Genomic DNA, 27,540 nt, shown 5'->3' with positions numbered 1-27,540 from the left:
CACCATACATCAATTAGATTTTTCTCTTTTTTTGCCACAGTTCTTCTTTCCCATATTGCACTTTTGTAAGTGAACTAACCTCTGCTGTGTCGGGCATGGGAGTTCTCTCTGTGGAGGAGATGTTGTTTTCCTCAAAACGAGCAAAAAATGTGTTTAGCTCATCCTGAAGAGAGGCGGTGGTGTTCACAGCGGAGTGATTAGTTGCTTTGAAGTCTGTGATTATGTTAATCCCCTGACACATGCTTCTCGCATCAGTGGTGTTGAATTGTGCTTCCACTTTGTTTTTGTATTGTTGTTTGACTGCTTTGATTGTTTTGTGGAGAGTATAACGGGCACATTTATACTCCTCAGTGTTCCTGGAATTAAAAGCGTAGGTCCGCGCATTAAGTGCCACATGAACATCGCTATTAATCCACAGTTTCTGGTTCAGGGAGATCCGTATTGTTTTGGTCAGCACAACATCATCTATGCACTTCCTGATGAAACACGTTATGGTAGACCTCGATGTCACCATCAGAGGCGGACCAGAACATCTCCCAGTCTGCGTTATCAAAACAGTCTTGTAGCATGGAATCCGATTGGTCCAACCAGCACTGGATCGATCTGAGGGCGGGAGCTTCCTGTTTCAGTTTCTGCCTGTAAGCAGGCAGAAGCAGAATGGAAGAGTGGTCCGATTTGCCAAAAGGTGGGCGGAGGAGGGATTTGTAAGCATCCCGGAGAGTAGCAGTGATCTAAAACCCAGTCCCCTCGTGTGTTGCATCTGATGTGTTGATAGTATTTAGGCGATATTGTCCTGAGATTGGCTTTGTTAAAGTCCCCTGTGACAATGAACGTGACCTCAGGGTGCGCGGTTTCCTGCTCACTTATACTCCCACACAGTTCCCTTAGCACTTGCTCTGTGGCTTGTGGGGGATGTACACGGCTGTGATGATGACCACCGTGAATTCTCTCAGCAGCCAGAATGGTCGACACAGTAGCGTGAGGTATTCCAAATCAGGGTAGCAAAAAGACTTGATAGAGTGTACGTTCCTTCGATCACACCATGAATCGTTGATCATAAAACATACGCCCCCTCCTCTGCTTTTCCCCGAGAGATTTTTGGAAAACCCCATAGGCTCGATTGCTGAGTCTGGGACCTCAGTAGACATCCATGTTTCTGTAAGGCAGATAATGCAGCAGTCTCGTGTCTCTCATTGGTAGGAGATTCGTGCCCTAAGTTCGCAGAGCATGTTGTCCAGAGACTGGACATTCGCCAGAAGAATGCTGGGAAGTGGAGGTCGTTTGGCGCGGCGTCTGACCCTGACGAGGACTCCGGCTCTCCTTCCACTTTTTCGGCTGCGCTTTCGTGGTTGCGGCCACACGTTCCAAACAAAGAGCTCCACTGCTGTGTTTGTAAACAGAGCGTCATCAGCATTGTGGGACTCAAAGCTTGGTTTCTGATGTGTTAATGAAAATCCAATGTCCAGAATAGTTTGTCTGTCATATACAATAACACTGACAATATCTAACACAAAAATAACATGAACTAAGAACATTAAAAACAAGAAACTGCTAAGTTGTGTTGGAGCTCGCAACACGGCTGCCATCCTCGGCGCCATCTTGTTTTAGAATTTTTTGTTTTTAACATCTTGTTTTTACAGCATAGAATACATCTGTATTAAACATCTACTGTTTGGAGCAGTGCATCAAGTCACTTGAGGAGTGATTACTACTGAACAACAATTATAGCTTAATTCAAATCTTAAAACTCGATTATCTTCAACAATGAATATATAAACAAATTGTTGCATTAAATTAAGGTAATACAGCATTACGATTATTTTATAAGATAACTGGAGCCTTGAGAAACTACATTTAAACACTTTGGAGCAACAGGGAATCAACATTTTATCCAAAAATCCAGCATACTTCCACTTTAGGTCACAAATGAAACAGTTGCACACTCAATACACTTCTATAGTAAATTATTCAACTGATGTTGATAGTGATATTCAGTTGATGTGCACATTATTTGTATAGTGAATTTAATTTTTAATTTTTTGCTAATAAAAAGGAGAGGAGAGAAATAACATAGATGCTATGTGTTTTCTTTACATCAGATTCCTGTCAGTTTATTTTGGATTAAAAAAATAAATAAAAATAAAAACACAATGAATGAACACTTCCATCTATCTGAGGAGAAAAGAGTTGCCAATTATACTAAAACAGTCCAGTTTTAGTCCAGACAGATTTGGAGGTTTATTTCAGGTGTTCGGGTGTAGAAACAGGGTGTGTGGCCCATGTTATGGGGAGATTGACTGGAGTGGTGGTGTTGGTGTGGATATATCAGTGTCATATGACAAAGTTTAAAGTTCCTAATGATAAGTATGAGCAATAGTAATAGTAATGCTTGCCTTAGGATTAAGATGAGACCCTGCAATTTGGGACTGCTCAAAATCTATGCTGCGATCCTCCACACCTCATGTCCTGATGACCACAGCACATTCAAGGAGCCTGACAATTCTTCTCAGCATGAGATTCCACTGCAGCACCTCTTCAAAAGACCTACACCTGTCACATCATTAAATATGACAGCTGGCTGAGCTGTACATGCTAGAGTTTGTACATCTCTGGCAGAAAGCAGCTCACTCATGCCCGAACATCAGCTATCAGTACATCACCACCACATTGAGCTGTCAGAACACGAGAAACAAAACTGTATCTCCATACATTTGAGATAATCATGAAGCAACAGGAGTAGATTGAGTGCAAATATGTTCCATTTCTTACCCGCAAGATATTTCGTCATTATGATATGCTCTCTGATATTGCTGTTATTGATTAAAAAAAAGCTGTGGTTCTCAACTTGTTTTGTTTCAAGACAGAGATTTTATGTTGAACAAAAAGTGGTAACCCAACTCAATACCAAAATTATAATACAAAAGATGTATCATACAAAATGCCCTTAAAAAAATGTGGTATATATATTATAGTATTTATATTACTATAAACTGCAGAATTATTAGCTTGACATGAATTTTGGTTTCTAAATATTTTTTTTAATTTTTATAGTTTCACCATCTCAGCAGCCAATGATTTATCAGACAAAACAATATGATCAGCAGAAACCACATTTATCCTCACTGTAAGTGAAACTGGATATTATTTAATTTACCTTTCTTAACCTGTCCATGTTGTTGCCTCACTAATTTGACTAGTTTAGATTCATTTATGCCAAAATAACAGTATGATTGGAATCACAGCTTTTATTATCAACAACAAAAGATATGAGAAGTGTTTTCTGCTTATTTGGTAAGCTGCATTTTTTTTATTTGCATTTATCATTGTTTTTTGTTTTTTTCCCCGTAAGCATATCAGAGCCTAATTTTGGGTCATAACCCATCCGTTGAGAACCACTCATCAAGAAAAAGGGAATCACTAGTTTAAATGTATATGTCACCATTATGTGCAGCTTAACTTTTGTGTGGGCAGGCCAAAAGAAAGTATCGATTGTATGAGATCTGTACACTCGTGTTTTTTATTGATTTTTACATTTTTAACGTTTAATTGTTTCCAGGGATGTATTTAGGACATTTACTAATGGTTGTTTTAAGAATATTAAAAGATTATTCAATAATATTCATGTTTTGGTACATTCAGTCATTTTTTAAATTTATCTATCATGTGTAATGAACATTTTAACCTTAGAATAGACAATTTTTGGCAATTGTCTTTCCCAGCACAATTCGCTGATGTCTTTAAATGGACAAAAATGACAGATATATATATATATATATATATATATATATATATGGGTATTATCCCTATAGCTGTATGTCTCTGGTTTGCTGTCAGTAAAATTACTTTTATTCTCTGAACGTGTCACTGTTTTGCAACTCTTGCCTACTCTAATTAAAGTGGGGGAGAGATGATGCCGCTGGCCTGCTGTGAAAGTTAGAGAGAAAAAGCATAAAGGAATCAGGTTCGGAGGTAGAGAGAAAAACAGATTCGGAGCTATCTACGCCTGCATTTCCCTAAGTTATGACAAATACAATTCATAGCAATAAATCAACAAACATGATATTTGGAAATAACATCTTTTTTTCTTTTCTTTTTTTTTTTTTTTTAGACAGGAGAGGAAAATAAAGAGGCTGGAGTTTAAAAGTCATGTTAATTTTTTTTTTTTTTTCATCCAATGTAATTTATTTCAGTTTAGGCCATTCATGTCATCACAAGCTGCTTTTGATGCAACAAATACAAGTTACAACGAATATAATTCATAATCAATTCAAAACATATATTTGTAATTAATATTTTATCTTAGAAATGAAAGAGGATGAAGTTTAGAGTCTTAAGAGTTTTGTGAGCATTTTAACAAGTTATTTAATTTAACTTCTTATGTCAACTCGATCCGGTTTTGATGAACAGGTCAGAAATTATTTAAATATATAATGAATAAAGTTCACAGCAATCAATTAACATGTATGACATTTGTTGCAAACATTTTACTGTATCTGATACAAAAAAAGAAAGTTGTTTGAGCCGCTACACAATATGGGATATCCATCAACTGAACTCTTCACCGCATCGGGTGTTTACAGTGTAAATAGCTTTGTTATAATGAGAACAATCTATTTTTGTGTTCTGAGTTTGTTAATTTTAAGGCTTTGGTGCTGACATTATCCATATCAGCCTCTGACGTAAGCGGTTCGTGGCCAGCAAGTTTTTGGATGTCGGTGGAATAGAGGCATAAGACAATGACTGTTTCACGCAATGAACCAGGAGAGAGATGCTGGTTGAACCCAAATGCAGTATTTTAATGAAAAATATAAAAACACAAATAGCACAAGGCTTGAAAACCCAAAGGGGCAAGTTAGCTTCACTGCTAATATGGACAAGACAAGACCTGGAACAATTAAACATGAAGGCATAAATAGGGGCACAAATGAAGGCAAATGCAAAACAGCTGAACACAATGATGGGGGACAGGTGAGGATGATGACTGGGCTTCTTGGGAAGTGTAGTACAGAAGGTAAATTCAAAATAAGAGTCTAGAAGACAGGGGAAAACACAGAACAGTTTGTGACAGACTGGGTGGGCCTGAATGCAATACTGAATTTAAATAATGAAAGGAAAAGAGAAACAGACAAAAGATTAATATCAGTAGGCAACATGTTAAATAACAAAGGATGCACACAGAAATAATACATAAATATTTAATAGCAAATAAAAAGATTTAAAAAAAAATAATTGGAGTGAGAACGAACAAAAGTAGTGTTGTATATTTTTACACAAAATATGTGGAGTCATTTACAAGGATACAACGCTAGAAAATTATATTGTTTAGATGTTACAAAACAGCTAGAGAACATGTTGGACCAGAAGTCCTAATGTAGTTTTGTACCTCCAGGCTTTATGTTCTGTACAAGCCTACACACACACATCTTTTTCTTTTTTTTTTTTTTTTTTTTTATAATTTTTTTTTAAAGGTCAGGATAACTTGTATACATCATTATTATTAAAAACGTTCAACGTGAGATTGATTTGCACATTTATTTCTACAAATTTAGATATAAATAAGCAAGCTACCATGCAAATCCAGACAACATCATGTTCATCACAACCAGGTCACCAACATCATCTCACCTACCCCTGCACATTGTAAAAGCACTCATTTTCTACTATTACATTTTAATTTAATTTGACTTTTTTTATTCCTCCCCACAAGCAATCATGGTAACAGCAGTGAATTGCGTCAAATGATAACTTGATAACAGCTTGAACTCTTGAGAACTGAAGGAGCTGAATTAATATGCATCCTGTGTTCAAAGACCTTTTACCCCTCTTCAGGAGTATAAGTGCCATCTGTGTCTGGCATCAACCCAAATCAGAACCACTGGACTAAGCCAACATTCACACTTGAAAATATTGTGTAACTGCACCAAAATATTCTGAGCTTGCCAGAAGAACATCAATATGCACGGTGTTCATCAAACGGGTGCTTTGGGTGGTCTGTTGTTCCCAGTATAAGTGGCTGGTCATTTAGACTTGGTTCCTCCGGCAGAGAATAATGATGAGGACTTTGATTTAATCGGCTGAATTTCCCTTAAAAAAACAGCTCAAAGGATCAAGTCTTAAGCAGACTTCAAATGCATTTTAGAGGGCAGGCTGAGGTCAAGGGTGAAGGTGTGTTCATAAGAATGTCTTTTTTAGCCCATTATAATTATTGTATTATGGACTCTGTAAATTTATTTCTGGGCTCGTATCTTTCTGTCTTTCCCTTAGATTATTTCTCTCCAGTTTTGGGTAGTAACAGATTACATGTAATTTGGATGACAAAAATCAAGTACTTGCAATTAGATTAAATTACAATTTAAAACACTTGTAATCAGATTACAGTTACTGTTTATAGGATCATATGATTACATATTAATCAGGCAAAGGCAGTAAATTGTTCTTTATGTATTGATCCCTGTAATTTGTCTATTTTAATATACACTGGCGACCAAAAGTTTGGAATAATGTACAGATTTTGCTCTTATGGAAAGAAATTGGTACTTTTATTCACCAAAGTGGCATTAAACTGATCACAATGTGATAACATGAAAAATTACTATTACAATTTGAAAATAATTTTCAGAACTTCTTCTAATTCTACTCTTAGTACTTCAAAGAGTTCTCATTAGAAAAAAAAAAAAAAAACCTCCACGTGCAGCAAGGACAGCTTTGCAGATCCTTGGCATTCTAGCTGTCAGTTTGTCAAGATACTCAGGTGACATTTCACCCCACGCTTCCTGTAGCACTTGCCATAGATGTGGCTCTCTTGTCAGGCACTTCTCACAGACCTTACAGTCTAGCTGATCCCACAACAGCTCAATTGATTTAAGATCCATAACACTCTTTTCCAATTATCTGTTGTCCATTGTCTGTCTTTGTTTTCCCACTCTAATCTTTTCTTTTTGTTTTTCTGTTTCAAAAGTGGCTTTTTCTTTGCAATTCTTCCCATAAGGCCTGCACCCCTGAGTCTTCTCTTTACTGTTGTACATTAAACTGATGTTGAGCAGGTAGAATTCAGTGCAGCTGTCAGCTGAGGACATGTGAGGCGTCTATGTCTCAAACTAGAGACTCTGATGTACGTATCCCCTTATTTAGTTGTACATATGGCCTTCCACATCTCTTTCTGTCCTTGTTAGAGCCAGTTGTCCTTTGTCTTTGAAGACTGTAGTGAACACCTTTGTATGAAATCTTCAGGTTTTTTTTGGCAGTTTCAAGCATTGTATAGCCTTAATTCCTTAAAAAATGATTGACTGATGAAGTTCTAGAGAAAGCTTTTTCTTGTTTGCCATTTTTGACCTAATATTGACCTTAAGACATGCCAGTCTATTGCATACTGTGGCAACTAAATAACAAACACAAAGACAATGTTAAGCTTCATTTAACGAACCAAATAGCTTTCAAAAGTGTTTGATATAATGGCAAGTGATTTTCTAGTACCAAATTAGCAGTTTAGCATGATTACTTTAGTCAGGCCGCCAAGTCAAGCCGCCAAGCCATTACTCAAAGCCAAACCATCACACCAAATCAAGCCACTATGCCAAGTGAAACCGTCACGTCAAGTTGTGCCGTCAAGTTGTCACTTCAAGTCAAGTTGTTATTGCCACGCCAAGTCAAATCATCTCACCATGTAACAGTTCAAGGTTGGGTGGGGAAAGAGGACACAGGAAATTTGGGACTTCAACTCAAAGGTATGACTTTAATTAAACAAACTTAAAATAGCTTTTCAGCATCACACTCATTAGGTCACAGTTTAACACAGTCTCTTTCTGACTGGTAGCTCTCTCTCACCTCGTCTCTGGCATGGTCCCTTTTTATCACTCTCCCCAGTGCTTACTGCAATCAGAACAGGTGTTAGACATTACAGCACTCAGGTGTGTGCACCCTTACCGCTTTCTCTCTCTCCAGACAAATGCTCGACCACGCCCCTGCCGCCACATATCCCCACCACCCGACTCAGGCCGGGGAGTCATCCCACCCACCCCCACCCAATGGGGGCCCCATTTCTGGAAAGGAAGTCCGCGACAGCCATCTGTGCCCCCGGTCTGTGGACCACCTTGAACCTAAATGGCTGAAGAGCCAGATACCAACGGGAGATCAGTTGCCCCAACAGGTAGTACCGGAGAGGATGGCCCACTTAATGGTAAGACACTCTTTTTAAATGGTGCTGTACTTAGTCTCCCTCAGTGAGAGCTTGCGACTAATGTACAGCACCGGGCGTTCCTCCTCCACCACCTGCAAAAGCATCGCCCCCAGCCTCCTGTCTAAAGCGTCCATCTGTAAAATGAAAGGGAGAGAGAAATCGGGTGAATGTAAAAGCGGTGTGCCACAAAGTGCAGCTTTCACCTGTATAAATGCCTGTTGATACTGCTCCGTCCACTGGACCGGGTCTGGAGCTCCCTTTTTAGTGAGATCAGTCAGCGGGCTGGTGATGTCCAAATAATTAGGCACAAACCTTCTATAATAGCCAGCCAGCCCAGGAACTGTCTCACCTACTTTTTGGTCTTGGGTCTCGGGCAGGTCGCAATCGCCACAGTTTTATCAATTTAAGGCCCAAGTGGAACCACAGATACCTCCACCCGTCCAACTGCGCACTTCTTGGAGTTTGCCATGAGTCCCACCCATCGCAGCGACCTCAGAACAGCCCTCAGATGCTGCATGTGCCACTGCCAATCATTACTGTATATAATGATGTCATCCAGATAGGCAGTGGTGTAGGCAGAGTGTGGTCTGAGGACTCGGTCCATAAGGCGCTGAAATGTAGCCGGGGCCCCAAACAAACCGAACGGAAGTGTCACAAATTAGTGTAAGCCAAATGGTGTGGACAAGGCAATTTTTTCGCAGGACATTGGCGTTAAGGAGATCTGCCAATAACCCTTTGTCAAATCCAGTGTTGAGTAAAAGTGAGCTGTGCCCAACCGATCGAGCAACTCAAATGCGTCAAATTTAGACACCGCATTGACTTTCCTATAATCCACGCAGAACCGTACAGACCCGCTGCTCTTAGGAACTAGAACAACTGGGCTGGCCCAATCGCTGTGGTATTCCTCTATTACTCCCATATCAAGCATTGCATCTAATTCTTCCAGAACTATCTTCTTTTTGTGCTCGGGCAGTCGGTAGGGACGACTATGTACCACTACCCCGGGCGCAGTCTCGATGTGGTGCTGGATGAGGTTTGTACAACCTGGCAGAGGAGAAAACATGTCTGCAAATTCTTTCTGCAACTTGGCAACCTCTGTGACTTGATACGGTGAGAGGTGGTTTCCACCGGGGAGACATGATTGGCTTTTATGTTCACCTCCAGTCTGAGCTCCGTCCTATCCGAAACTACCATTGCCAATGTCACAGAGACTGCCTCCCTCCATAATTTCAGGAGGTTGAGGTGATGTATTTGACGTGCTCCCCCTCTATCGGTTCGCTTTACCTCATAATCGAGATCCCCCATTCGTCGTGTGATCTCAAAGGGTCCTTGCCATTTGGCGAGTCATTTGGAGCTCCATGTGGGGAGTAATACAAGTACCTTATCTCCGGGTGCAAATTCCTGCAGCCGAGTTTCCCTGTTATACAGTCGGCTCTGTCATTCTTGAGCTTGGAATAAATTCTCCTGTGTTAGTTGCCCCAAGGTGCGGAGTTTTGCTCTAAGATCAAGAACGTACTGAATTTAATTCTTACTGGCTGAAGGTCCTCCCAAGCTTCGCGTATGACATCAAGCACACCACGTGGGCGCTGAACATATAGCAGCTCCAATGGGGAAAACCCAGCGGAGGCTTGCAGGACCTCTCGTACTGCGAATAACAGGGGATTGGGCCATTTGTCCCAATTTCTAGCATTCTCGTGCACGAACTTACGAATCATGTTTTTAAGGGTTTTATTAAATCGCTTCACCAGGCAGTCTGTTGCGAATTGACTTATTGCCCAATAATTCGTAAAGCTCGCGTAGTGTCCGTGGACTATGGGGACGCAGCTGGGGCTCTCTTCTGGCTGAGAAGGCTCCAGATCGCATGCCGGTCCTCTGCTTGAGCTTGAAGGACCTTGAAAAACTGCCGATCTTGATCTTGCTGGAGCTCAAGCAGGGATTGTTGGTGGGACTGGTGTAGGCCAGCGAGGGACTTGAGGACCTCTGCCTACATGGGGCGTACTTCCTCCAACTTCAAATCCCAGGTTTCGGCACCAGTGTAGAAGGGTCCACAGCTGAATGAAAGGAGGACATAGGGAAACAGGCTTCTCCTGGCACAGGTAAGATTTTTAATTGGCAACTTCAACGCTTACAGCTTCACAAAACTCATTAGCTTCACAGGTACGTAGTTTCACAAACTCATTAGCTTCACAGATACGAACAATCATAAACTAAGCTTAAGAGACACCATGGACTTCCTTGTGCCAGGCTCTCTCTCCTTCTCTGCTGGTGGCGTGGCTGCTTATATGCCACTCTCCCCATGCTAACTGGAATTAGAGACAGGTGTTAGACATAATCTAGCTAGCTAGGGGTGCAAGCGCCCCTACTGCTTCCTCTCTCTCCAGATGGATGCTTGACCATGCCTCCGCTTCCACAATTGGATAGTTAAGCCTTTAGAAAAAATATATATATAGTTTTTGCAATTTTTGATTTTTTTTATGGAAAACTAAAGAACTAAAAAAATGGATGAGGTAAAGGGGGTGGAATGAGACAGAGATGGACAGTTGAACCCAGTGGCGGGAGCTTTATTGAATATGGTAAATTCTCAGGTAATTCAACAGTAGTTGGATGACTTGGTAACTTAGCTTATAGTGGCTGAGTTTGTGTTTCCAGGAAGACCGCAGACGGAGCGCCACTCAGGAGAGCCGTAGGAGGAAGAAGAGCCCTTGGGGGGATCATGGAGAAGGAATTTGAGGATTCGGATGAAGGTTAACATGAGTATATCTACTGATAGGCAGCAGGTAAGTCCAAGTGTTCCTTGTGGAGACTAGACAAAGACTGAGTGGCGGGGGTGAGTATTTATAGAGGGAATATGATTGCTTGACAGATTAGGATCAGGTGTGAGTGATTAATAGTCCGGGGAGAGAGAACAGAGTGTGGAATGAGTGGGGTGAGTCCAGTGTAGATGTGATAGACACAAAGTCTGCACTTAAGGGTCAAGTGGCCAATTCAGAGTATTTTGCCTATGTTGTGCTTCATGTATTCAGATGGAAGACAAAGGCAGGCCTAACAGTCATAAAAGCCTGACCACACACTCCGTCATAAATCTTACTGATAAAAAACATGCCAAAATCAAAGGGAGTCCAAAACAGACTACAAATCCCATGAAGCTTTGCTCACTAAAGGATCGAACTCTCAACTCCTATTGGATGAGGCACACAACAGAACGCCCCTCAACCATGACGTCATCGGGAGTAGAAATAACTCTGAGATGCTTCCGGGATTTGCTTCCAGCAACTTTGCTCGCCGTGCGTAGATGCAGCTCATCGCTGCTCTCAGGTGTAGCCTCGTGGCACAAGGAAGTAACGTCCGACTTGAAACTGTGGCCATACAATCTCCATCTCGCTGGACGAGTTGAGATTACTCTGTGTTCCACAAAACACTCTAACGGATCCGAAGGAGACCGCTGAGCAATCTGCATCTTCATCCATTTGCCTGCAGTCGCTGATTTCATCGCTGATTTCTCTGCCAGCCCGCCGAGAATCAGCAGCCGTACCGCCCACCGACAGAGCGAGGAAACGGCCTCCCGTCATCACCCGAGCCTCGAGGAACCGAGTCAGATTTAAAGGATGGATGAACACACATTCTACCTGTGTCCTCATACAATTCAAGTAAGAGGTTTACGTCTGGGCAGAGATAGAATATTATAGTGTATTATTCTTGTGTATCAACGTTATTGCTTGTAAAGTTTACAGACCGCCGAGTCCACTCATTGCTGCTGATAATACTCAAGGTATTACTGTAATGTACTGTTATCATGAATGAGATATGCTGTGTTGTAGTCCAACCACATTGGACTGTTGTGTATTTCCACCATCGCGGGTGAGACCGGCACACTGAGTTTATCCAATAAAGAACTAAAGACCGCGGGACGGTTTACGAGCCGTCCACCGTGTCTCTGAGTGATAAACTAACAGCTGCTTTCTCTCCCACAATCGCAAACTGGCTTTGGTGCCGCCACTTTATTCTCTCTCTCTCGTACTAACCACACACACATGCGACCCCTCACAAACATTCTCTCACACACTTTTGGCTAGTAGACAACTTTGTGATAAAGCTCAGCTTTGTCCCTAAGTTATCGTACAAGCGGAGACATGCGATAAATGGGCAGACGCCATTAACCAGCTTCTCTCCGCCCACATTCGCGGCCATATTCTCTGGCTGGAAATCTCAAGTGACATACTCTCCACGAGAGTCACGTCCGCCATTTTGTGCACGTCACACCTTACACACACACACTCGCTCTCTCTCACACACACACACCCTCATGTGTTATAGGATTATTTTGATTTCCATATCTAATCATATCACTGTTTAGTTTGTAGTTGTAAGTCGGAAGTTTATTGACTGCATTGTATTAATTATTAATTGATATTACTGCATAAATAAACTTTGTTATATTACAAAGAGAAGTGTTTTGGTTTGTTTTGCATACACCTGTGTCATGCTGACGGGATGTCAGTGCTCGGATTCAAGCCTTCATTCATTGTTTTTTTTCCCCGAAAATCGATATTCTTCAGATGTCGATTTTCCTAAGAAAACAATCTAATATTGAGACTGTTATACTATCTGGTTATTAGTCCCTGATTCCAGGGTGGTGCCCCGTTAATGTTAATCCTTATTAATATTCTATTGATTTTTGATAATTGATAATTATCTTTGATGATTGTTTAATTTGAATGATCAATAAGCCAGTGTTAATTTTAATTAATGTTTCATCGATGTTAACAATTAATGATTATCTTTGATAATTGTTGATTAAAGGATTAGAAAAAGCTAACATTGATTCTCATCAATGTTCTATTGATTTTAATAATTAATAATTATCTTTGATAATTATTAATTATTGCTAATAACCAAACCCGCTCCTAAACGTAGCGCACTACATTTACTGGAGCCCCATATGAGGTTTTAATGAGTTAAGATTCAATTAATTAATTTAAATATTAATTAATAACTAAATAAATAATTATCAATTATTTCTGATAGTAACACTGATCTAAACAACCAGTAAAGCCCTACAAATTTGATGGTTATCTTTGATTGTTGATGTGAAGGATTAAAAGAGCTAACATTGATTCAAATCAATGTTCTATTGATTTTAATCATTGATAATTATCTTTGATAATTATTAATTATTGCTAATAACCAAACCCGCTCCTGAACGTAGCGCACTACATTTACTGGAGCCCCGTATGAGGTTTTAATGAGTTAGATTCTATTATTTCATTTAAATATTAATTAATAACTAAAGAAATAATTATTAATTATTTCTGATAGTAACACTGATCTAAACAACCAGTAGAACCTACAATGTGTCATCAGCGTATTTCAGCAAGGATTGCATGTTTTTTCGACTGATATCAGCGTGGATTTCTTGTGAACCAGCCATAAAATGATTCAAGCTTTGGCAAGGAATTGCACGATGTTAGCCAATCAGAACAGTGGACATATACAATGAAGTTTAAAGGAGGAGCTGAGGCCAAATCAGTGCATTTAGACAGAGGACCAGAAACAGGGTGGAAAATTAATATATTTTCATAATCATATATTACTAAATTATTATATGTTTGGTTGAAAAAAAAAATCACTAACATCATCAGTGGACCTCAGGGAAGATAATAAAACTATAAAAAGAGCATTTAATGACCCCTTTAAAACTACATTTTAGCAATGCATCCATTTGGTTAATTGACAGAGCATCTCCATCATCACATGTCCAATTGCAGCATGACACCAGTCTTATTGTCCCAGAAACTTTGCACAGTCTACAGTTGTACATCACTTCATCACTCAAGTAGGGACAGTAACTTTATAACAGGAATAACTGTATCACATAAGATGCCATTTCCCCTTTCTGAAGGTCTGTGTTTCTGCCTCCCAAGTTTTTTGCTTTTAACACTATGTACTTTTGAACGTGATCTACAAAAAAACTAATTTTTGTCCCTTTTGGCTTTCTATAGATCAAGGCACATTGTTTACGGTTGACAATATTGTTACCTATCATTGATTTTCAGGTGTTTTAAGCTTGTTTGGAAAATAGCAGGCTGTAAATAGGTGCTTATGATTAAAAAAGGGTAGGCTTGATAGGTTTTCCAAAATTTGCAAGGTTGAAGGCATTGTGTCTTTATAAAAGAGTTTTGCAAAAAAATTACTTACAGTCATGTTTTCAGGGTTATGTATCTAAGTATTTGTTACTTACTGAATCTGGATGGACAACAGTTTGGCCAAAGCAGATGGGGGCACAGAAAGCTGTTCCATATTGTATAGCACATCTAAGCTTGTTCGGCGGGAGACGCGGATACAAACACAGAGACAGCACGCAACAGCGAAAGCCACCAGGACAGCGCACTTTGATGGAAGAACCCCCTTATTTTATGGAGAAATATTTTGTTAAAAACTGCTGTTTGTCTCTACATTTTTGACCCACTTATTAAACTAGGTGTATTCTAGTACCAAGCTCTACCAGATATTATACTACAGGAACAACACATCCAACCAAATCGACTCTATTATCGTATGCACAGACACAAACATATATTTCTACAAATACTCTATGTCTGTTCCCCCTGTGAGTGTTTTAATTATGGTTTTATGCTCAGACTAGGTGCTTTAGTTCATCACCTTGTGCTTGCCAATTTTGTCGAGGTCTTTACAAAGAGAGATAAATGTTCGCTACACAATATAATTTTAATTACACACATTGTCCATGGCTCGCCGGCGTGAGCGTCTCCTTCCCGCACTCCATTGTCTCAGACAGAAGAGATAATCAGTGAGGAGAGAATTACACCACTTACAAAACCATGTTAATCATCCACCAAAGACATGATGGCTTAACACACAGGGGCTTGTTGAGAATACATGAAAGCATTGTATGAGAGCAGAGCTCTGTTGGTGGTGGTGTCCTCATATGGAAGAGAACACTATTAATAACCAAACAAATGCTGAAGGACATGGGCAAGAATTGTGATGCAGTTATTTAAACCCCACTGAGGAAAAGTGAGTGAGATGAATTCTTCACCAACTGCTCCACATTTTCATTCATAGTAGAATAGTATTAAATATTTGCTTGTATCTGTATAAATAAACTAATTTTGACCATCTTTAAAGGTAAAGTAGCCATTCATGTCTAATGCCATTTCTATGCCACTAGCAAATGATATTAAAAAAAAAAAATAAAATAAAAAAAATTCTAAACAGCTTTCCCAAAAACTCCTAGCACTCTAGGTTACCTAGCCAGAAGTTAATACATAAAAAAAAAAACTAATATTAGCAAAGATGGTGACTTAGCCAGGTTTACCTGTCCTAGAACTTTGCAAGTTGTGCATTTGTAAGGAATCCCAACAAATCTTAAATAATCCTAGACCAGGGCTGTACCTTACCCATTCAGGTCTCATTCAAGGCAAGTAAGTCCACTCTGCAGCCATCTTTGGAATGCTCCCAGGCAGGCTGGGCAGCTATTTTCTATGCAAACAAGCGGCATAAAAGTACAGCTCCCATTTACTTGAATGTAGAAAGACCAAAACCTCCAAACAGTTGGTCAAGATTACGAAGATTACGTATTTAAAATCACCCTAACAAAAAAAATCTAGAATTGTAGCAAACTTGCCACAAATGAGCTCTGTGGCAAACTTCATTATTGCCAAAGGTTTGCGCAACCCGTGAAGAGCTATAAAGTTCTTTCAAGCATTTGCAGCAAATAGCAAGCTCATTTGCTTGTGAAAATAATAAGAGGCAAATTTGCGGCAAGGTCACCAAACTTGACGTTTTTTGTAAGGGCAGCAGTACAATCTGACAACAAATTGTATCATAAATTGTGCTTCTTTAGCTCAGATCATGCAAAAAAAAAAAAAAAATAAGCTAATGCTAATGCTAACTGACTGACACGTGATGGCAGCTAAATTCTATGGATACATGTACGGCTCCTATCTAATTGAATGGGGAAAGACTGAAATTTTAAAAATGGTTAGTCAAAATTACAATCATATAACAAATTTCAAATCAGCAGTGAAATCTGACAACAATGGTATAATAAATTGTGCTTCTTTACCTCAGATCAAGCTAAAACAAACAAAAACAAAACACTGCTTTCCAGGTGGGTCCAGCTAATGCACAGCTAACTGAGAGGCAATGTCTGATTTAAAAAGGTGACTGGCTCTTTTTAGGCGAAGCTACACCCACCATATTGTGCATTCCAATTTCTCTCATTCATTTAAATACAAGTGGTCCATCTCAGCTAAACAGTTTCTGGCTTAGTTTTTTTAGGTGTTAGCCCTGGTGCTAGTGAACTGAAAAATAGTTGGAACAAATTAAAAAATATTAGCACAAAGAAGGATATGGTAGACATTTTTTATTGTGTATATATATATATATATATATATATATATATATATATATATATATATATATATATATATAATATACAGTTGCAATCGAAATTATTCAACCCAAGGGAATATCAAAACTTCACCAAGGGAAATGTTGACTTGAATATTCAAGAAGTAATAGGAAAGAAGTAGGAAAGACCTGTGGAGTCCTGGAAGGTTTTATAGACTTATTATACTAAACTGAAAATGAGTTTTAGACCCATGGGTCAGCAGTACGACTAGAGTAAGATGACAAGGTGATGACAAGAACGACACCATCCCCACAGTCAAGCATGGAGGTGGGTCAGTCCTGTTATGGGGGTGTTTTGTGGTGGCAGGAAACGGCTATCCTGACTATGTGACTGACACCATGGATTCTTTCATGTATCAGGCCATTTTGGCATGAAAAATGTGATGCCTTCAGTGTGTAAATTGAAGCTCAGTGATCACTGGACTTTCCAGAAAGACAATAACACCAAGGATACATCCAAGTTGTCCAAAATCTGGTTCAGGGATAGGTCGTGGAATGTCCTTAAATGGCCCTTTCAGTCCATCATTAAAATACCATTGCAAACCTTTGTTGGGATTTCAAGGAAGCAGTGGCAGCACAGAATTCAAAGAATGTCAATGAGCTGGAAGCTTTTGCTCATGAGAAATGTGTAAAAATTCTAATAGAGAGGTGTCCGAAGCCTGAGAACACTTACCTGAAACATTTATTTGCTGTTATTAAGGATAAAGGATGTTCCACAAATGATTGACGCAGGAGGATCTTTTTCTCTGAGGCCGGCTTGCGGGCTCCGATGGTACAGGAGCCAGCACCGCAGGGGAATGGCTCTGGCGAGAAGCAGACGGGGTGCAGGACCTCGGTGGCCCCCCTTGGGAGATGGGCACATCAAGAAAGCAGACTTTCTCAGCATCACGCATCTCCGCAAGGTTGAGCCACAGGTGCCGCGCGTGGACATCGTCCGGCCCAGGGCAAGATCGGTCACAGTGCGCAGTTCCTGCATCAGCCCTGGGTCGAGTATACCCTCATGCAGGTCTTTTAGCGCCTTGGCCTGGTGGACCTGCAGGATGGCCATGGCATGCAGGGTGGAAGGGGCCTGACCCATAGCCTTATAAGCCTTCGTCATTAAAGAGGAAGAGAAGTTACAGGCCTTGAAAAGTAGCCTTGGGCGGTTGCACCAGGTGGCTGCGCCCAGTGGGCATAAATGCACCGCTACGGCACGCTCCACCTGGGGAAGCTCAACATATCCCTTAGCCGCTCCGCCGTCGAGGGTAGTCAGAGTAGATGAGCCCGCGAAGCGTGTACGGGCAGTAAAATGTGCCTTCCACGACTTTGTTACTCCTCGTGCACTTACAGGAAGAAAGGCACCGGAACCAATCATCCAGCCGCGAACGCTCAGGGAAGGGTGGAGGGTTCCACTTCAGCCCGATGTTCGCAGCCGCCCGGGCAAGCACGGCTGCCATATCAGCGTCCGACTCATCCTGTGATCTACCACCTGTGGGCGGGAGCTCAGAAGATTCGTCCGCTTCCGATAGCAGAAGCTCACCCTCTGATGCCACGACCAAAAGCTTATCCTTGTCGTGAGCCGCGAACGACACATTAAACCCACCCTGAGGCAGACCACCTGCATCGCTTGACAGCTCGTCCGGACAGAATTCGCGTGCTGGGGGATGGGAGGTCCGCACGCTCCCATATCCATTCCGCACACTCGAGGCAGATTTCATGGGTATCAGGAGGGGAGAGATAACGGCCACATCCAGTAGCGCAAACGCGGAAGGACATCTTTAAAAAGACGCCAAGCGTTTGCGCGAGCTCTTTTAGAAGGAAATATACTCTTTCTAATATACTCTTTTAGCACCTGCAGACTCAGGCTGCGGAAGCGCCCAGGGGAAACACAGCACTCAACCTTGTGAGGGTGACCGCTGATATGCGCCGTAAGAATCCAGCAGTGTAGCAAAGAGTGAGAGGACGAACACACATGCATTCGGCTCCGAAGAAAAAATCTGAATGAGTGATGCACGCCATCTCCTTTTATACCCGTATGTCCGGAGCGGAGAGTGGCATGCAAATTCCACTCGCCAATTTTCATTGGCCTTTTCTATTTTAAGCAAAGGTGATTGGGGCTCTCAAGATCGAACCCCTAGTGTCACTACATCGACACAACATCGAGTGAGTGACAGACAGGGAACACTTCCTGCTATAGCCACTGGTGGCAGTAGTTCAAATTTTGTTAAGCACAGACCGAGTTTAGTTGATGAACTTTTATCAGCCATTGTACAAATGTGCCTGGAATTGTTTCTGGCAGGCAGCAGATGCCCTACCCCTGCCCCATCCCTATTCCTAACCATATGCAGTCTGTAAGGCCGAGTAGCCTGCCAGAAACAACTTCAGGAACCTTTCTCCCAACAAGACTTTTAACCCCCTGTTTCTGAAATCAGTGTAAAATCAGTCTGATTTTTCCATACAAAGATTTTTTTTTTTTATGTTGTATTGCAGTTTCAATTTCTGTTAATGCATGATCTTCTGTAAAGCTGCTTTGAAACGATGTGTGTTGTGAAAGGCGCTGAACAAATAAAAATGACTTGACTTGACTTGACATTTCAGAACCAGAATTTATCAGCTCCGGAGTTTCATCTGATGAATTAAGGTGAATGACTCTAGACATCAGAGCTTCTGACAAGGCGAATCTTCACTTCTCAAACCCCCCTAATGGAGCTTATTTTCTCTATTTTTATATCTCTGGCTTAAATTAATAAATGAGGATGGGCACTGAGTTACTCAATTGCAGAGGTAGTGCCAATGACCTTTTCATCTGTAGTCATACATTTTAAATTGTGGAGTTTTCTGTCACAGGTGGTGTTTGAAGGAAGGACCCAAATGCAAATTAGCAACAATGAGCTTTTATTTAAATAAAAAGAAAACAAACATAACCAAAAACTTCCACAATGGAGAAAAAGGAAAAACAAAACCAAACTAAAAACTTGATCTGACAGGGAAGGTAGACATAAGACATGAGCACTTGACGACAGGAGACAACGAAACAATCCAGCACAGGACAGCATACACGAGGAGCTAGTATAGGAGAGAAATCAAACAGGATAACAAGGGGCAGGTGAAACAAATGAACTAATAATGAGCAGACAAGGAGGCGGGGTATGACACAAGACTGAGAGACACATGGAAATATGGAAACAAAACAAAGCCACGTGCTCTCACAGACACAAACACACAAATGACACAAGCGCATGTCGCCAGATACTACAAGGCAAAATGTGCACATGCCAAACGACAGATGAGACGGGACATTTGTATACCCCAGCACATCATGACAATGGGTCGTGACCTGAATGCACAGCACAAAGCGAAGCTTGCCTGATGCTGCGAGAGACAGACACAAACGATTGACATGAGTGCATGCCACAAGGATGACATAAGCGCAATGCACTCGTGCCAATAAACAACAAGAAAAGAGAACGCATGACAATGCCAAAAGGGCGAGCCATGAATTCTCACACAGACTAGACAAGACACTAAACTTGAGTGTCATAGTTCAGCCACAATAAAAACATAATCAACAGAAGTGGCTGAACCCTTTCCACCTAAATTTACAGCCAGTCTGGCTATTTAATGTCTACTGATTTTACTAATCTCACTTTATTAGGATTTAATGCTGCCTTCATTTCTTTTGGTATTGTTTCTTACTCAATGTTTTTTTCTGACTCGAATGTATGCCATGTTTTTTTAACCAGTGGCGAATTCTCAGGGCCAGCAAAGCCTTCTCTGCTGGCCTAACATGCCAAATAAATAAATATTTTTCATCCTTTCATTCTCAATCACCTTTTTGCCTATGTATTTTTAATCACTTTCCACTCTTAATTAATCTACAAACAAATAGAGAAAAACGAAAAGTTTATCCAGTCAGAATTTATTCCTTAATGCTTACAAGCAAAGTGTGACAACTGTTTCACAAATAGCATGCTCGAAGCCAAGCTCGTTAGCAGAAGCAGCGTGTGAGTCTGAGCTCCACCCTCTCAGGCAGGGGCGGTTCTAGCTTGTATGGTGCCCTGTGCGAAACCCGCTTCAACACGCCCCCAAAGTTGTTAACGCGGGGGTGTCATGTCGCCCATGCCTAAATCCGCTACTGCCCTCAGGCCTTCAGAATTTCCACAGAATCCCTCAACAGTCCAAATGAATGGGCAACTAAAGTTAGATTGTCAGATTCATCAGCCAATCAGATTGATTTATTTGTTCTTGGTGGGTGTGATCTTTAGGATATGTCCCGGTTGAGGCCTTCTAGCTGGCTTTGAATGACGCAATCACGGTTTAAGTGATGGACGTAATTCAAGAGCGAAAAGCGTAAGATCAAGCTGTCTGACGAGTTGGCTGTCATTGCCACATCACCATTGAGAAAGAGATCCTTATGGATTTAAAAACAGGAGATGTTCTGCATGACCGTGTGGTTGCTTAATTTATTAAACAGGAAAGGAGGACTGATTTTCACTTCAAGTAAATTGGTAAGTGCTTTTTGCATTGTTATAGCAACATCAGGAGTTTTCAAAGTATAAATTAGGCTGCTTGAGAATTCAATGTCGGATCAAGTTTTGAAAAGTAGTACTACATTCCATTCAACTCGGAAAGTCATATTTTACAACTTCCTACTAGGAAAAGTGTAATGGAATGCATCTTGAAGTCAGAATTACAACATGTAGGCTCATGCAGAAATTCTCAACTCCGATTTCACTGAGATGCAGAGGCATGATGTCACACAAACATGTCGACACTCAGGAAGATATACAAAGTAAGTGATAAACATTCACTTTATTAAGTAATATCACTAAATGAGTTCGTTTCCACATTACATGATATTAAAGCTTGTGTCATGATTCACTGTTGTTTGCCTTGTGTTTCTCCCCTGTCATCTGTTCCTCCTGGACTACATTTCCCATAATTCCCTGCCCTCATCACTGCCAGCTGTCCTTGATTGTCTTCACCTGTGTTTCATTAACTCATTAATCTTTGTGTATATAATGCCCTGATTTCGGTTCAGTCCTTGTCAGTTGCTATGTGTTTTGACCTCCTGTGTATGACCAGTGCCCATTGTGTATGTTTTCTCTGTTCCTGTGTTTTCCCATCGTGGATGTTTCTTTTGTTCCTGTGTTTACCCCGTTATTCTGTACTTTGTTTATTTTATTAAATATTGTTTCGCCGCACCTAGATCCAGCTCTCGTGACTTCCTTCCAGACGTTACAGAACAACTGACCACAAAATGGATCTAGCGGCTCCTTTCATTCAGCGGACCCAAGTGAACTTCCCAGAATATTCCCGTTTGTTTAGTGTCCTTGCTTAATACACTGACTTTTCTGATTCAACCCTGAAGTCCATGTATAAAATCGGTCTCATTGCTCACCAGTGAAAGGAGTTGCCGGCAACCGGAGATTACACATGAGAAGAATAAGTTACACTGGTATTAGAGACATTCGCTTCAGCAGATCCTCCTCAATCAATCCCGATCCCGGATTCTGAGTCAGCCACGCCTGAATCCTCTCCACACCACATCACAGCCATGCCCGAGTCTACTCCATGCCATGTCACAGCCACACCTGAGTCTGCTCCATGCCATGTCACAGCCACGTCTGAGTCTGCTCCATGCCATGTCACAGTAATGCCTCAACCTGCTCCATGCCATGTCACAGCAATGCCTCAGCCTGCTCCATGCCATGTCACAGCAATGCCTCAGCCTGCTCCATGCCATGTCACAGCAACGCCTCAGTCTGTTCCACATCATGTCCCAGTCAAGTTTGAGTTTGCTCCACACTATGTCCCAGTCAAGTCTGAGTCTGCTCCACACCATGTCCCAGTCAAGTCTGAGTTGGTTCCACGCCATGTCATAACCTTGCTTTCTGTGTCACATGTCTCGTAGCCCTTCACGGCCCTTATCTCCAAGTTGAATTATCCGCCACTGATATCGGTGCATAGGGTCTTCATGGCCTTACCCACAATTTGTCAGTGCCCTTGCCTGCCACGGCCAACGAGCCGATGCCCATGCCTGCCATGGTCACAGAGGTCATCTATGAGTCTCTGACTATGCCCACAACCACAGAGGTCGTTCCCGAGTCTCAGTCCACGACCACAGAGGTCATCTCTGAGACTCTGACTATGCCCACGACCACAGAGGTCATTCCCGAGTCTCTGTCTATGTCCACGACCATAGAGGTTGCTCCCTCTATGTTCATGACCACTGAGGTAATTTCCCAGTCATCCTGGACTCTTAGCTTTGAGCCTGCCATGGCTCCGCCTTCTACGGCTTCACCCCTCGAGCCTCCCATGGCTCCGCCTTCCACAGCTCTGCTCCTCGAGCCTCCCATGGCTACGCCTTCCACGGCTTCACCCTTTGAACCTGCCACGGCTCTCGGCCGTCCACCCAATCTGCTCTGGTCTCCCTGGTCTCATGGATGTCTGCCTGATCTGCTCTGGTCCCCTTGGTCTCTCGGTGTCCACCCGATCAGCTCTGGTCTCCCGGCCTTCTGCCAGTTCTGCTCTGGTATACTTGGTCTCTGGCTCCATCTTGGCCCTGCCTCCCTGACCAGCCTTCCTTGGGCTTCAGGAGCCGCCCATTAGAGGGGGGGTTCTGTCATGATTCACTGTTGTTTGCCTTGTGTTTCTCCCCTGTCATCTGTTCCTCCTGTACTACATTTCCCATAATTCCCTGCCCTCATCACTGCCAGCTGTCCTTGACTGTCCTCACCTGTGTTTAATTAACTCATTTATCTTTGTGTATATAATGCCCTGATTTCAGTCCTTGTCAGTTGTTATGTGTTTTGACCTCCTGTGTATAACCAGTGCTTAGCGTGTATGTTTTACTCTGTTCCTGTGTTTTCCCATCATGGATGTTTCTTTTATTCCTGTGTTTACCCTGTTATTCTGTACTTTGTTTATTAAATACTGTTTTGCCACACCTAGATCCAGCTCTCGTGACTTCCTTCCAGACGTTACAGCTTGTTTAACAAACACCTGCAGAAACAGGTGTATAAAACATTATAATCTCTTTTGATAATCGTACACCTGTAGCACAAACGCTAGCGCTGCAGCATTGTTTATCAGTTGGGTTGCTAGGATACATCTCTAATGAGAGTCAAACCCCTGCTAAGCTAATGGGAGCGTTGTAGTTCTGAATATCGGGGAATGGAATGCATTTATGGTCAGAGATATCAAGTAGGAATATCCCACATCCAACTTGAATGGAACGCAGCATAACCGTGTACACTGACGAAACGAAATTTATTGCAAGCAACATTGAAATTGCAAATATTATTAGACAGATTTTTCCAGGTATTATAGACCTCCTTGGTAGATTCATATGAAAAATTATGATTTTTGAATGCCTGTTCGGGAGACGTTCATTTCACAAAATAGTCATGCTGCAGTTAAAAATTGGCTTGCTTGAGCATTAAGTGTTGTTTCAAGTTCTGGCTTTCGTGCATGGACGTGTTTTTAAAATGTCAATTGGTATTACTAGTTAGCTGCAAGATAATATATGATGCCCAAAGGCATAGGGTGTCTATCATTGTGAAACTGTGTTTTTTTAATGGCATGAATCACACTGAAGGCCTAGACTGTAAATGCACAGCCCTCCACTGGTTTTAACAAATGCCCAACTTGGATGGAGGATTTTTTCATCTGCACTACAAGGCAGCATACAGTATGTGCCCTTCAAGTGGAGTCATACATTTCACAATTATAAGTTCCAAGCACATTAATTATCAAGCAAAGTAATATTTACAAGTGGGTAACTCAAAATTCTTGATACTACCCAAGTTGTGACGTTGGAAGGGACGTGTCAACATGAAACTGGACTCAAGATGGCACAGAGTATGGCTGCTGCATTGCGAACTCCAACACAACTTTGTAGTTTCTCATTTGTTTTGTTTACAATTCTTATGTTTTTTGTCTTGGATGTTGTCTGCCTTATTGTCTATGACAGACAAACACTTTTGGACATTGATTCTGCAATTACACACCGTAAACCAGACTTAAAATCTTCGATGCCGACCCGCTGTTTACAAACGCCAGTGGAGCCCTTTGTCTGGGCAGCCCGGCCGCGGAAACGCAAAAGAAAAAGGGGAAACAGAGCCGGCGTTCTCAGTAGAGTAAGACGTCGCACAAATCGACCCCCGCTACCCAGTATTCTACTGGCAAATGTTCAGTCTCTGGACAACAAGCTCTGCGAGCTGAGAGCGCGGATCTCTTTCCAAAAAGAGACGAGGGACTGCTGCATTATCTGCCTTACGGAAACTTGGATGTCTGCGGAGATTCCAGACTCAGCAATTGAACCCGCGGGGTTCTCCGTGCACTGAGCGGACAGAGCGAAAGACCTCTCAGGTAAAAGCAGAGGTGGTGGTGTATGTTTTATGATCAACAAATCCTGGTGTGATCAGAGGAACGTACATTCTATCAAGTCTTTCTGCTCTCCTGATCTGGAATTTCTCATGCTTCAGTGTAGACCATTCTGGCTACCGAGGGAATTCACAACGGTCATTATCACTGCTGTGTACATCCCATCACAAGCCGACACAGACCGGGCACTCAAGGAACTGTATGGGATTATAAGCAAGCAGGAAACCGTGCACCCTGAGGCCGTGTTCATTGTGACCGGGGACTTTAACAAAGCCAATCTCAAATCAGTCGCACCAAAATACCACCAACACATACGTTTTAACACACGAGGGGACCGGGTTTTGGACCACTACTTCTCTCCCTTCCGAGATGGCTACAAATCCCTCCCCCACTCATCATTTGGCAAATCAGACCACTCTTCCATTCTGCATCTGCCCGCTTACAGGCAGAAACTGAAACAGGAAGCACCCACCCTCAGAACAATCCAGTGCTGGTCGAACCAATAAGAATCTACGCTACAAGACTGTTTTGATCACGTGGACTGGGAGATGTCCCGGTCCATCTCTGATGACGACATTGAGCTTTACGCTGATAGCGTAACGTGTTTCATCAGAAAGTGCGTAGAGGACGTTGTTCCAACCAAAACAATATGGATCTACCTGAACCAGAAACCTTGGATTAATAGCGATGTTCGTGTGGCACTTGATGCGCGGACCTCTGCTTTTAATTCCGGTAATGTGGAGGAGCATAAACAAGCCAGTTATGCTTGTATCAGTACAGCAAAACGTCAGTACAGGAACAAGATTGAAGGACAGTTCAACACCACCAACTCTAGAAGCATGTGGCAGGGAAATAACATCATCACGGACTTTAAAGGGAATAAAAGCTCCGCCGTGAACACCGCTGCCTCTCTCCTGGATGAGCTAAATACTTTTTATGCTCGTTTCGAGGGAAATAACACTGCCCTCGCGGAGAGAGCTCTCGCGGCCGAAGCTACAGAGGTTAGTTCACTCTCTGTCTCTGTAGCGGATGTAACCCGATCCTTCCGACGGGTGAATATCCATAAAGCCGCGGGTCCAGACGGCATTCCGGGCCGTGTCATCAGAGCGTGTGCAAACCAACTGGCTGGTGTTTTTACATTTTCAACCTTTCCCTCTCTTTGTCTGTAGTCCCCATATGCTTTAAAACATCCACCATTGTGCCTGTTCCAAAGCAATCCAAAATCACTTGCTTAAATGACTGGCGCCCTGTTGCTCTGACCCCCATCATCAGCAAATGCTTTGAGAGACTAATCAGAGATTACATCTGCTCTGTGATGCCTCCATCACTGGACCCATTGCAGTTTGCTTACCGCAACAACCGCTCCACTGATGATGCCATTGCATCTACAATACACACTGCTCTCTCCCACCTGGAAAAAAAGAACACTTATGTGAGAATGCTGTTTGTAGACTACAGCTCATCATTCAACACCATAGTGCCCTCCAAGCTTGATGTGAAACTCTGGGCTCTGGGCTTAAACAGCTCGCTGTGCAGCTGGATCCTGGACTTCCTGTCAAGCAGATGCCAGGTGGTTAGAATGGGCAGCAACATCTCCACATCACTGACCCTCAACATTGAAGCCCCACAGGGTTGTGTTCTCAGCCCACTCCTGTATTCTCTGTACACACATGACTGTGTGTCAACACACAGCTCCAATGCCATCATTAAGTTTGCTGAAGATATGACGGTGGTAGGTCTGATCACTGACAATGATGAAACAGCCTACAGAGAGGAGGTGCACACTCTGACACACTAGTGTCAGGAGCACAACCTCTCCCTCAACGTCAGTAAGACAAAGGAGCTTGTGGTGGAGAAGAAAAGACAGAGAACATAGTCCCATCACCATCAATGGAGCACCAGTGGAGAGAGTCAGCAGCTTCAAGTTCCTGGGTGTCCACATCACTGAGGAACTCACATGGTCCATCCACACTGAAGCTGTTGTGAAGAAGGCTCATCAGTGCCTCTTCTTCCTGAGATGGCTGAGGAAGTTTGGAATGAACCGCCACATCCTCACACGGTTCTACACCAGTACAGTAGAGAGCATCCTGATTGGCTGCATCACTGCCTGGTACGGCAATAGCACCGCCCACAACCGCAAAGCCCTGCAAAGGGTGGTGCGAGCTGCCAGACACATCATCGGAGGTGAGCTTCCCTCCCTCCAGGGCATATATACCAGGCGGTGTGTGAATAAATCTCGGAGGATCATAGAGACTCCAACCACCTGAGCCATGGGCTGTTCTCACTGCTACCATCAGGCAGGCAGTATCGCAGCATCAGGACCCGCACCAGCCGACTACATGACAGCTTCTTCCCCCAAGCAATCAGACTTTTGAACTCTTGATCTCTCACGATCAAAATACATCAGCACTGCACTTTATTACTCCTGTTATCTCACACCGAACTGTCATAAATTATATTCTCTCTTAACAACAAACTGGCAACTTACTAACAACCGACAGCCTGAATGTCAATACAGTACAATACAACCTACTGTATATTTTATATATACTATATATACTATT

At 42.2% G+C, this 27,540-nt stretch overlaps 1 protein-coding gene across 1 annotated transcript in view; it reads left to right on the top strand.

Annotated features, from left to right (window-relative positions):
- The window catches only part of LOC127417036 (uncharacterized), a 374,311-nt gene that overhangs the window by 215,052 nt on the left and 131,719 nt on the right, over positions 1-27,540 (top strand). The gene's annotated exons all lie outside the window — the stretch shown is intronic.

Source organism: Myxocyprinus asiaticus, chromosome 26, assembly GCF_019703515.2.
Source record: "Myxocyprinus asiaticus isolate MX2 ecotype Aquarium Trade chromosome 26, UBuf_Myxa_2, whole genome shotgun sequence".
Lineage (NCBI taxonomy): Eukaryota > Metazoa > Chordata > Actinopteri > Cypriniformes > Catostomidae > Myxocyprinus > Myxocyprinus asiaticus.
Note: the sequence above shows the minus strand (reverse complement) of the source record. Positions and strands in the feature narration are given on the sequence as shown.